General features: G+C 39.4%; 1 pseudogene; it reads right to left on the minus strand.

Moving 5' to 3' along the window:
- Window positions 1-3,968: 3,968 nt before the first annotated feature.
- On the minus strand, window positions 3,969-9,990 carry LOC120060257 (annotated as a pseudogene).
- Between the last annotated feature and the right edge of the window lie 3,793 nt (window positions 9,991-13,783).

The following is a 13,783-nucleotide window of genomic DNA, read 5'->3' on the forward strand; positions in this document are numbered from 1 at the left end:
ATGCTGTCTCACATTATCCTCCCGGCAGTACTAATATAGTCTGTCCCTGGAAGAATTACACACAATGGATCATGTTGGAGATGACTAATCAATTTATACAAAGGAACCTGAAACCAATTATTTGTTTCTGACTTTGCCAAGTGAATGGGAAAATAGCAGTGTTCTCAACAGCAGCTCTGGTAATAACCTGGCATGCCTCTTTAGCTGGATGGATTTCTCAAAAGCCAAACTCAACCAAAACAGCACATAAAGGCCAACAATGGTCAGAGTAAAATAGAGATGGAAAGTATAATTTTCGTTCTCGAAAATGGCACATCGATGGATGCCTGCTCGGAGTATCAACAAAGAGACCTCAAATTGTTGTGATCTGGACAGACTGTGCCAGTGGTGGTGAGCTATTGTGGCTCTCACCAAACAATGCCAAGGGAAGTGTCTGGTCTCCCTAAGGTTGGCTAAACAGTGATATCTCACCACAGCTCAGCCCTGTGAGACGTAATGGGGGCTATGGATGGACATTCCCCTTAGGGTTACAGTTTTAGCCCTTAAGATCAGCCCTGAGGACAGACTGATTGAATTGTGTCACAGGGAACCAACAAATGACACTTGATGGCACGCAAACAGATTCAGGCATTAGAGGATCAGAGGGATTTGTGCTGTTGATCTGAAAGGAGAAGCCTAATGGTGAGAAAGTTTACTCTAGAATGTTTCCACTGTTTCAGTATTATATTCAGCAATGATCTCTGACAGTTGTTACAGTAGATATTGAATTAACTATTCATAGAGTCTGATACCAGTTTGAGATTATAATTTTATTCCCAGGCTGTGGCATGTTCATCTAAAGTGAACAGCAGACAAGACAAAGCCTAAATACACGTAATTAAATAGGCTGTGTGGGAGCTGGAAGCACAAAGGTGGAGTGTATTGAGAGGACACTAAAAGATACATGTTGGATGCTGGTTCTGTGTAATGTATACACCGGGAGTCAGAAAGCAGGTGCGTTTAATATGGAACAGATACAAAAGCACAAACATGGGAAGCGTACTGAACGTGCAAGAAAACCAATAACACCTAAGGACTGATCACAACGGAAGGCTAAATAAAGGGGGAGTAATCAGGGGAGTGATCAAGTCCAGGTGTCTAATAATGGGGCGCAGGTGTGCGTAATGATGGTTGCCAGGTGTGCATAATGATGGGTTGCCAGGATAGGTAGTTAGTAGACTGGCAACGTTGAGCGCCGGAGTAGGGGAGCTGGAGTAGACGTGACACAATGTGTATATAAATATTAAGGACATTGGCAGTATTGTATTACACACCCCACAGGGCGCAGACGTCAGTGCAACGTCTGATTTTGATTTAGATTTGATTGAGTTGTCAACTAACATGAATTCGACATGAAATCAAGAAATGTTAACCATGTCATTAGATTTTGGTTAAAAGCTGGGTGAAAAAAAAGAAGAAAAATCCATTATTATTAAAAGATCTTGTCACTCGATTTGAATGAACAAAAACCCACGGGCCCACACGGGACCGAGAGGGCGATTAAAAGCTTCCTGTCACACTGTGCTCTGCTCCTTCTTCCACTAATACAGGCAGGAACAAGCTCCTCTGGTCTCCATATTGATTTGACTAATGCCCTTTTAGAGTGCATGCCTATGTTAGGAAATTTTAAAGGGTTTAAATACGAGGCCCTGGGAAAAAAAGATGCACACACAAGTTACGTTTTGAGGTAATGCAATGTAAATATTGATTGCAGTGCATTATCTGTTGAGGAATTGACATCAATGCTTGGGATATCATTGGCATATAAATAATTGAGCTATACATAATTAATGGCACAAGAGGCTAATGGAATAGTCTGTATAATCAATGCTATAATCAATGCTTCGCATTACTGTATAATGCAGCAATGTACAAGGTAACTCTATTTTTTCTTTGACGGTAAAGTGACTGCACCCTTGATTCAGCAAAGTTTCTACGTTTCTCTCTCTTTCACATGCACACATACACACAGAGACACACACTGGGAAAGGCATCTGCATCTTCCAGATTATGGGAATATCTTGAATCTCGGGGGGAGGGAGCATTCACATTGAAATGGGGAATAGAAGCTCAATCAATATCACAGCGCACAGCTCTAAGCTTTAAGGACTAAACAAAACTAAATGTCTCGATGCTCACTAAACAGTCATATTGTTCATCTCAGAGAACAGAGCATTCCGAGACTGACTTATGTAAAAAAGGGGAAGAAGAACAAACATTCCTTTTGTTCTTTGATTCATCATTGATATCAGCCTGACTACAGTAATAACAGTGCAATCAAGACAGCACATGTCATGGAAAATATTTACAGGGAAGAGACAAGTTCTTTGTGCTATTTTGAGTTTCATTAGAATGGGCGCTGTAAAAATTCAGAGTCAGTTTATCTTGGACTCGTTTATCTTTGTTTTTGTATATCCATTCTTCTCCACAGAGTCGGATGTCAGATGATCCTACAGTATGTAAATGGTACAGTCAAATAGCAGCACATCATCAGTACAGTGATGTGCAAGGACAATGTCATTTTGGTGTGCTCCTTTCAATCTACTTCCTCCACATGTAACTGGCTAGACCTATGTGCAGGCCTAATTTATTCTCCATGCACCTACTGTACTGTCTATGTGTTATTGTGAAGCAGAGCAAGACTTTGATTAGCAGGATTCTCCTTATCTCTAATGGTCAGAGAGGCTAATTCCCAGAATATGAATGAATGAAAGACTGTTGGGCTCTGGGAGAGACAAGACAATAATTGGGCAGCACAGTACACCACCTCTTCCCTCTTCCTCTGTTTAAGAGTTTAAAGAGTGGAATATCCTTAAGCAAAGCCTCACATCGATACATGATCTTCATTTTGATGGGGCCAATCAATCACCAAGTAGTGTTGTGCTACCATAAAGCTCTCTGAAATATTACTCTTCTGCCCTGTAGTAGACAGAAATGTCTACCGCAATGTAGACCTCAACGATGTCTGTGTGGCATTGTACTGTAGGTTAGATTAAGGTTGTGAAGGTAAAGAATAGTAAATATCTCAAATACAGCAAAAAAGGGAAGATAAAGAACTTAATACCGAAACATACATTCATACTTGTCAATTTATGTGTGAGATTTGCACATAATCCACAGTACATCTCCATAGTTATTCCAGTTCCTTCACCTTAATTCAGCTATCTCCTCAATTAGGACATTGGTATGAGAATAAATAGCAATCCTTTTGGAATAGTAATTTCAGATCTTATTTGCCAAAAGTAATATTTCCTGTACATATTCTTATAATTCTTCCCCTGGTAGAAAGACACAGGTCTTCTAATCCAGTGTTTGATTCACTAAAATGTTCTGATACACTCCCATAACAATATGTAAATATCACTCCCTCCATAGATAAGAGTTCATCACTGGGGATGGAGCTGCATGGGGAAGTGTCTACCTTTGTTCTTCTCTTAGGGGAGGATTTAGGGAAAGAAACTTCAGTCTAGCAAGTGGCATCAGATGTTTCAAGTTTTTCATCATTTTGAAATGGAACAGCCAAATCAAATGTTTATTTTTCTGTCGTTAGATTTGTGTTTGACAGTTCATCCACTCGGAAAAATGGCTAAAGGTACAAATGCGGTAGCTGTTATTGCACTTACTATGTGTGCACTCTATTTCTATTGGATTCATTGCATTGTGTTTAATTTATGTTAAACCCCATTGAACCATTATTATTGTGTCATAGATTAAACAAAATTCAGAAAACCTGTGTGACATAAAATAGCATTCAATGATGGTCCAATGGGGTTGAACATGTCCGTAAAGTACTCGTCTTCCAATGGTCTGTATGATTAACATTAAAAGTCAAGCACACATTGAAAACATTCACAATATACAGTTACTGTGTCTCTGATGCTTAGATACAGATAAATAAACATGTTAAGTTCATTCAATATCTAGCAACACAATACCATTGATTGGATAACGCACTCATATAGAAGCCTGTAAATGCCAAAATAAGCAACACCCATGTTTTACTAACCTCTTTCGAGGGTATTTTAGGATGTTGTTTACCTCACACTGTGGTGATCCCAAGCACCAGCAGACTGAAATCATGCACCTTGTAGTGTGGAAAATATTTTTATTACAAAACTAATTGCAAACAGATACACTTATTTAACTAAAGTATCCAAAGATCACTTGTGATTTGACTATTTACAATGAGTAGTGCCCAGCATGAATCCTTTAAGTATCTGTATCACTGAGGTGGCAATTGAAATGCTTAAAATAAATATAAACCTGTAAAAAACACAGTACATAATACCAAAAATATGTATTAGTCAACAAGAAGGGGTATACGTTCATGTTTAAGTTCCCTAGTAGTAGGCAAACTGGATTTTGTGTGATGATTCTGTCTCGTCTTGAAAATTCTGAGATTAATTTGGGATACATAAAAATTATAACAAATCTTAATTATTGGCATTCCTCAGTAAACTCTAGTCAGACAGCCAGATTACTCTTAGCAGCTATAAACAGCATGTATTAGGACCAGGTTTGCTTCCTGACGGGGAAAACATCACACTTCACAAGCTCATGATCAAAACCTGTGCTGTTGCCCTTAATCCAATGTCCATTCACACAGGCATGCTCTGATAGTCCTGTTCCCTTCGGAGACAGTTCCTCTGTAGAAAATCCTCAGATATCGATGATGGCAAAGATCTCTGGCTTGTCGATGTCATGGACCTGCATGGCTGAGTAAGTGATGGCCTTCACCTCTGTCCCCTGGAGAGACAAACAGATGGTTAAGTGACACTTTCAAAAACACTAAAATACAAACATTTGTATTCAGAAATGACTCGTCTCAATTAATGAAAACAGTCATCATGTATCTTGTTTTAGTAATAGAACACAAATCTCAAAAACTGTTTTGGATGCCCATTTTCATCAGGGCATAAACAGTAATTATGTCTTATGGTCAGGATAGTCAGACCTCTGTGTGGTCAGTTCAGGCTAGAGAAGTTGAAAGATATTAGGATTATCTCCCATTTGCTTACCTGTGGACGCTTGACCAAGCTGAACTCTTCTCCCCACCTACAACAGCAGAGGAAAACTGAATGATAGGCATGGAGGGAAGCTGAGAATGAAACAGAACTCCAGGCATAGGAACTAAGGGAGGGATTAAGGATAACATGCAACCCATGTCTTTCTCAGGGGTAGAAGAAAGTCAAATAACCTAAAACCAACCCACCATATCCCCTCACACAGTTTAACCTAGGAGTAATGTAAGTGGCTCAAAAGAGGACCAATCACATGCAAATATAAATTAGTACCACCCAGTGAGCAAAAAATGAAAACTAAATCCTGACGTGTGTAACTTTAGATCAACTTACCCAATAGAGCGGATTTTAAAGTGCATCCTGTCAATGTGCAAAACTCTTACTTCCTAGAAGACAGAATTTATGTTAGGCAATACCTTATTATTTTAACTGCTAAATTAAGTTGATAGTTGCCATGTCTTTTTTAAAGCGTATTACATTTGAAGCAGGAGATATTTGAAACAAACAATGGCTCGTGGGTAATTAAATTAGCTGTGAGGAGGGATACAAGATAAATGCACACTTGTGGTAAATGTAATGACATGTTACCTTCCAGTTGTAATTATGTTTCAAACCTAAAACATGTTTTTGCAATGCAGTTATACAGACAGGCACCAAGAAAGCGAAACATCTATTGATGGGGGTAGGAGAGAGCGAGCTCCATGAAGTCCCACTGGCTAACATGACTAATCATTATTATGTTGAAGGCCCTTACTCTGGGACTTAAGAAAAGATCTGCACTGAATTTGAATAACCAGTCATCAAGGAAGTGGAAGAGATTCCATGTCATCACCTGGTCAAGAAACAGAAAGAAATTATAAGAATGTATTGAATGCAATGGTATTTAACATATTGACCCATAAATGAAACAATCTGCTTCATGAACTCCCCCTATGAGTATTATGCCTGTTTTTAATCCATCTGTAAATCCATCTCACCTTCTGACTCCACTTCTGTGTCAATGGGCTCAACTGTCTCTGTATCTGTCATGTACCCAAACATTGCCATGGCACACTGCTCAAAGTCCTCCTCCAGCGAGTCTCTCCAAGAGTGGAGCCTAGGAACATACATAAGAGTGATGACACACATTCAAGACAAAGCCGCTGAATAGGGTGAAGTTACAGATCACTGATCTAAGGTGCTCTGCATTATCAGGTAGGCTTAGTGAATTTCACAATAAAGGTGTTGCCAGTAGCCACCTTACACTGTTTAAGGGTAGTAGCAGCAGTTGTTGTAGTTCAGGTAATGTAATCAACTTACTGTACATCAGCAGTGTGGTCCAAATCCAGAGAGAAACCAAATGACAATATGAATACATAAAAAACTCATGTTTTGGCGCCGATGTCGACACGGAACACAAACCGGCTGCGCATTTGCGCCATCGTGCATACATTTACAGTATATCACAAAAGTGAGTACACCCCTCACATTTTTGTAAATATTTAAGTATATCTTTTCTTGTGACAACACTGAAGAAATGACACTCTGCTACAATGTAAAGTAGTGAGTGTACGGCTTGTATAACAGTGTTGTTACGGGATTTTTGTGTTTAATGACTAAAATATGTATACATTTGACTTAGAATTATAACTCATAAATGTTGAATGTTATGTGTTCCTTGTTAGAAAGAATGGGTTTATCTTCAGACAGGCTAGAATGATGTCTCTACCCAGGGAGGGGAAAGACCTTGAGTTGGTTGTAGATAGTTGAACAGGTGGCAGACAGTAATGAGAACTCGAACTGTATTGCCATTGTATCCGAGAGGAGGTTGGACATTAAAACCTATGACATCATTCTTATTATATAACCTGATGTAAAATGTATTATGATCAGTACTCTCGAGAATAAACGCTATTGATTGATTGATTTTAAGACTGGCATCTGTCCATTTTATGCAGATAATTATCTTACAAATTCTTATTTATGGGCAGAGTGTTTTAATTGAATTGGTTAATAAACAGGAATCGAAATTCCTTTAACAAGTGTACATTTGCTGTCCCCTCAAAATAACTCACACAGCCATTAATGTCTAAACCGCTGGCAACAAAAGTGAGTACACCCCTAAGTGAAAATGTCCAAATTGGGCCCAATTAGCCATTTTCCCTCCCCGGTGTCATGTGACTCGTTAGTGTTACAAGGTCTCAGGTGTGAATGGGGAGCAGGTGTGTTAAATTTGGTGTCATCACTCTCACACTCCCTCATACTGACTGGTCACTGGAAGTTCAACATGGCACCTCATGGTAAAGAACTCTCTGAGGATCTGAAAAAAAGAATAGTTGCTCTACATAAAGATGGCCTGGCCTATAAGAAGATTGCCAAGACCCTGAAACTGAGCTGCAGCACGGTGGCCAAGACCATACAGCGGTTTAACTGGACAGGTTCCACTCAGAACAGGCCTCGCCATGGTCGACCAAAGAAGTTGAGTGCACGTGCTCAGCGTCATATCCAGAGGTTGTCTTTGGGAAATAGACGTATGAGTGCTGCCAGCATTGCTGCAGAGGTTGAAGGGGTGGGGGGGTCAGCCTGTCAGTGCTCAGACCATACGCCGTACACTGCATCAAATTGGTCTGCATGGCTGTCGTCCCAGAAGGAAGCCTCTTCTAAAGATGATGCACAAGAAAGCCCACAAACAGTTTGCTGAAGAGAAGCAGACTAAGGACATGGATTACTGGAACCATGTCCTGTGGTCTGATGAGACCAAGATAAACTTATTTGGTTCAGATGGTGTCAAGCGTGTGGCGGCAACCAGGTGAGGAGTACAAAGACAAGTGTGTCTTGCCTACAGTCAAGCATGGTGGTGGGAGTGTCATGCTCTGGGGCTGCATGAGTGCTGCCGGCACTGGGGAGCTACAGTTCATTGAGGGAACCATGAATGCCAACATGTACTGTGACATACTGAAGCAGAGTATGATCCCCTCCCTTCGGAGACTGGGCCGCAGGGCAGTATTCCAACATGATAACGACCCCAAACACACCTCCAAGACGACCACTGCCTTGCTAAAGAAGCTGAGGGACTGGCCAAGCATGTCTCCAGACCTAAACCCTATTGAGCATCTGTGGGGCATCCTCAAACGGAAGGTGGAGGAGTGCAAGGTCTCTAACATCCACCAGCTCCGTGATGTCGTCATGGAGGAGTGGAAGAGGACTCCAGTGGCAACATGTGAAGCTCTGGTGAACTCCATGCCCAAGAGGGTTAAGGCAGTGCTGGAAAATGATGGTGGCCACACAAAATATTGACACTTTGGGCCCAATTTGGACATTTTCACTTAGGGGTGTACTCACTTTTGTTGCCAGCGGTTTAGACATTAATGGCTGTGTGTTGAGTTATTTTGAGGGGACAGCAAATTTACACTGTTATACAAGCTGTACACTCACTACTTTACATTGTAGCAAAGTGTCATTTCTTCAGTGTTGTCACATGAAAAGATATACTCAAATATTTACAAAAATGTGAGGGGTGTACTCACTTTTGTGATATACTGTATATTGTCCCCCTACACGCAGGTTAAAATATCAAAACAAACTCTGAACCAATTACATTAATTTGGGGACAGGTTGAGAAGCATTAAACATTTATGGCAATTTAGCTAGTTAGTTAGTTAATTTGTCCTATTTAGCTAGCTTGCTGTTGCTAGCTAATTTGTCTTGGGATATAAACATTGAGTTGTTATTTTACCTGAAATGCACAAGGTCCTCTACTCCGCCAATTAATCCACACATAAACCGGTCAACTGAATAATTTCTAGTCATCTCTCTTCCTTCCAGGCCTTTTCTTCTCTTGACTTTATATAGTGATTGGCAACTCATAAATTAGGTGCAATACCGCCACTGACCTCGTTTGTCTTTCAGTCACCCACGTGGGTATAACCAATGAGGAGATGGCACGTGGGTACCTGCTTCTATAAACCAATGAGGAGATGGGATAGGCAGGACTTGCAGAGCGATCTACGTCAGAAATAGAACTGATTTCTCTTTTAGCCCTTGGCAACGCAGACGCTCGTTGGCGGAATAATTGAATAACATTGATTTCTACATTTATTTTGCAACGCTCGTGCACGCGACGCGAGCGGTGTACTCAGGGTATACAGGCTGACCACACCGACGCAGCGTTGCAAAATACATTTCCCAATCTCCTCACAGGTTTATAGAAGCAGGTACCCACGTGCCATCTCCTCAGTGGTTGATATTTTAACCTGCGTGTCGTGTCGCGTTTGGTGTGAGGGGACAAAATACATTAATGCACGATGGCGCAAGCGCGCAGCCGGTTTGGGTTCCGTGCACCTCTCTGATTCAGAGGGGTTGGGTTAAATACGGAAGGCACATTTCAGTTGAATGCCTTCAGTTGTACAACTAACTAGGTATCCCCCTTTCCGTTTTTACTGTACTGCAATACAGTAGAGTGGGTTAAGGTAAACATTCAATTCAATATGCCAGGGTATTCATCTACTAGGCCTACAATATCAATGTGTCAATTAAGCAATTTCTGGTGATCGAGCAGTGTCTCCTCCGCTAAAGATTATCTTCCACTGTACGTTTCAACAGAAACTAATTTATGTTGGTGAACAAATCAGACTAACGTTAGCTAGCTAAAGTATATTTCAATTAACCACCATGCATGTTCATAACATTAGCTAACTACACAACTCACATTCATACTTCTTGTTGATCGCCGGGTATTGTGACTTGGTAGCTTTCTGTGACTCTGAGATCAAGCTCACGATCATCCATTGTCGACTTCTTTAGTTGATTTGATCCCTAAAATACTGAAATGTTAGACTTGTCAACACTATAACGTTACGTGCTTGCCTTGACTCAGGGCTTGAGTCGTATGCCGCGTTCATGTGCTAGTCGGAACTAAGAAACTCGACATGTCCGAGTCGCTAAAAGTGGTTGAACGCGGCATGTGTATAACTACAACTAACTAGCAGGTCGGACATTCCGAGTTTACTAGTTCAGACTAGCACTTGAATGCAGCAACATCACATCGCTGTGTAGTCACGTGGGTCGCGCGTCAGCCAGGCTACTGAAAGGTATGCCGCATTCAAAATAACTGGGAACTCGGAAAACTCCGATTTCAAGGCATTCAAGACCACTGAACTTGGAAAAAACAGCTCCGACTGGGAAAAATCGTTTTTAACATTCATCCAACTCTCTCGAAATTTCATGTCGGAAATTGGGGTATCTTTATAGAGCTCCAACTTTCCGACCTGAAAATCACCGACGTCAGGATTTGACCTAGTTTTTCCCGAGATTCCAGTTGTATTGAAATCACCACTGTACTTGCTGGTGAAACAAAATTGACCGTTTCAGGAAGTAACAAAGATATCTCGCGTTTTGCGATCGTCGGATATATATAGATATACAATCTGGAATAATAAAGGCATAAAATACAAAAACAAGTCTTTATTTTTCCAGATCTGGTTTGACAACAGCATTATCTGGGTTAAACAATTACTGAATAATGATGAACAACTATATGATTATCCAGAATTCATGAGAACACATGATGTTACATCCACTCCTGAGGAGTTTCAAATAGTTGTTAGAGCTGTCTCTTATTAAAACTTCTACTTGGTCACAATCCCGGATCCGGGAGCACCCTCATCAGTAAAAAAGCTGACTAGCATAGCCTAGCATAGCCTAGCATAGCGCCACAAGTAAATACTAGCATCTAAATATCATGAAACCACAAGTCCAAGACACCAGATGAAAGATACACATCTTGTGAATCCAGCCATCATTTCTGATTTTTAAAATGTTTTACAGGGAAGACACAATATGTATTTCTATTAGCTAACCACGATAGCAAAAGACACAACTTTTTTTTCCCACCATTTTTTTACTGCATAGGTAGCTATCACAAATTCGACCAAATAAAGATATAAATAGTCACTAACCAAGAAACAACTTCATCAGATGACAGTCTGATAACATATTTATTGTATAGCATATGTTTTGTTAGAAAAATGTGCATACTTCAGGTATAAATCATAGTTTTACATTGCAGCCACCATCACAACTCTCACCAAAGCAACTAGAATAACTACAGAGAGCAACGTGAATTACCTAAATACTCATCATAAAACATTTATGAAAAATACACAGTGTACAGCAAATGAAAGACAAAGATCTTGTGAATCCAGCCAATATTTCAGATTTTTTAAGTGTTTTACAGCGAAAACACAATATAGCATTATATTAGCTTACTACAATAGCCAACCACACAACAGCATTGATTCAAGCCAACAATAGCGATAACGAATAAACCAGCAAAAGATATTAATTTTTTCACTAACCTTCTCAAACTTCTTCAAATGACAGTCCTATAACATCATATTACACAATACATATAGAGTTTGTTCGAAAATGTGCATATTTAGCGGCACAAATCGTGGTTATACAATGAGAATAGTAGCCAAGCTGCAAACAAAATGTCGGGAGAAATCTTGGGAGAGGCACCTAATCTAATCAATAACTAATCATAAACTTGACTAAAAAATACAGGTTGGACAGCAAATGAAAGATACATTAGTTCTTAATGCAACCGCTGTGTTAGATTTTTTAAATTAACGTTACTACGACATACAGCGTGCGTTAAAGCGAGACCGCACCGAAATTAATGGCGGAATAGTAGGTCAACATTTTTCAACAGAACAACGAATTAACTTCATAAATAGTTCTTACTTTTTGATGAGCTTCCATCAGAATCTTGGGCAAGTTGTCCTTTGTCCAGAATCATCGTTGCTCGGTTGTAGATTGCCGTCTTCAACTTAGGAATTAGCAGCAAACATTAGCTATGTGGCCCAGACGTGCCCAACTCACGCAGCACAAAGAAATATCCGAAAATCGCAATATACTGATATAAACTGATATAACTCGGTTTAAAATAACTACATTATGATGTCTTTAACACCTATATCGAATAAAATCAGAGCCGGATATATCTAACTCCTATAACGAGAGCTTTTCAGAATGCATTCCTGAGGTCTGTCTTGCGTCATGGCGAACGTTGAAAAGAGTGCACCCCACGTTCCAAGACCATTTATATGGCCTCAGATCTGCCTAGCAACTCCATTCCAATTCTCACTGCTTGCTGACATCAAGGGGAAGGCGTATGCAGTGCATGTCGACCAATAGAATACATGCAAATTAATAAACTGACCCTGGAACAGATTGCCTGATTTCAGATTTCTCACTTCCTGACAGGAAGTTTGCTCCAACTTGAGTTCTGTTTTACTCACAGATATAATTCAAACGGTTTTAGAAACTAGAGAGTGTTTTCTATCCAATAGTAATAATAATATGCATATTGTACGAGCAAGAATTGAGTACGAGGCAGTTTAATTTGTGAACGAATTTTTACAAAGTGAAAACAGCACCCCCTATTGAGAAAAGGTTTTAAGGTGCTATTCTTCTTTTAGGAGAATAACAATACTCCAAGTGCAACTGTTGAGGATTTTGTAGCCCCAATATCAGCTAGAAGGAATTTACAATTTAAACTATTAATGTGACAATATATATAAGAAAACTCTGTCAAGATGTTACTATTCCCTCTGCTAGAATATACAAGAATGCAGCCCTAGGACAAGTGAAATGGAAGAAAGTTTCGTTGTCTGGCAAATATTGTATATCTAATAAGATAAAAGAAGTATCACACAAACTCATTCTTAGACTGTACCCTGTAAAGACCTTTATTGTACACAGATTCAAAATTGCTATTGATAAAAAATGTGTATTTTGTGGTTGTGACCCAGAGACTCTAGACAATTTATTTTGGGACTGTTTTTATGTCAGAATATGTGGGAGTGAATTAGAAGATTTTATTTTAAAATAAACTGCTATTAATGTTAATTTGAACGACTCTGATATTATGGTTTTTTTTTTATCCAAATGATATGGACCCCGATTTAACTTTTATTGTTAATTTGTTTATTTTTCATGGAAGATTCTTTATCCATAAAATTAAGTGGGTGGAGAACAAACCCTTCTTCACATTGTTTAAACATTATTTTGAAATTCTCAGTAAGTGTAAAAACAAAAAAGCAATTTATCTCGACATTTAATACCACTGTATATTAGGGTTAAGTACTCTTGTTTGTATATTTCTGTTTTATTGTTCATAATAATACAAGTAATACAATAATAATAATAAATAAAAACGTTTTGCGGTAGTCACTAGTTACCACAGCAACAGTCATAAACCCCACGCATTTCTACCATTTATTATTTTCAACCAACCCCTAACTTCCATCCTAATCTTAACCACACTGCTAACCTTATTCCTAACCCTAACCTTCAATTAAGACCAAAAAGCAATTTTTGTTAGAATTTTTACGATATAGCCAATTTTGACTTTATGCTGTGGTCAGTGCAACCCGGGATCCTTGGGACTTACATAACCCTTACCGTAATAATTTAAAAACTTCAATGTTAAAGGTTAGTGTAGGTTAGTGATGTCCCAAGGATCCCAGATAGCACATTTTGGATGACTAGAAGGGATTTGTCATATTCACGTCGGATTTGCCTTTCGTAGCAGGTTAGGATAATTATGTTAAGGTGTTGAAAAGGCTTAGGGTTAAGGTTAGCTAAAATGCAACAACAACAAAAAATACGTGAATTTGACAAAAGCTTCAGAATCCACGACGTTTTCCGGCTTAGTTGACGCTGATTGGCTATTTGAGCAC

Source organism: Salvelinus namaycush, chromosome 15, assembly GCF_016432855.1.
Source record: "Salvelinus namaycush isolate Seneca chromosome 15, SaNama_1.0, whole genome shotgun sequence".
In the NCBI taxonomy this organism is placed as follows: domain Eukaryota; kingdom Metazoa; phylum Chordata; class Actinopteri; order Salmoniformes; family Salmonidae; genus Salvelinus; species Salvelinus namaycush.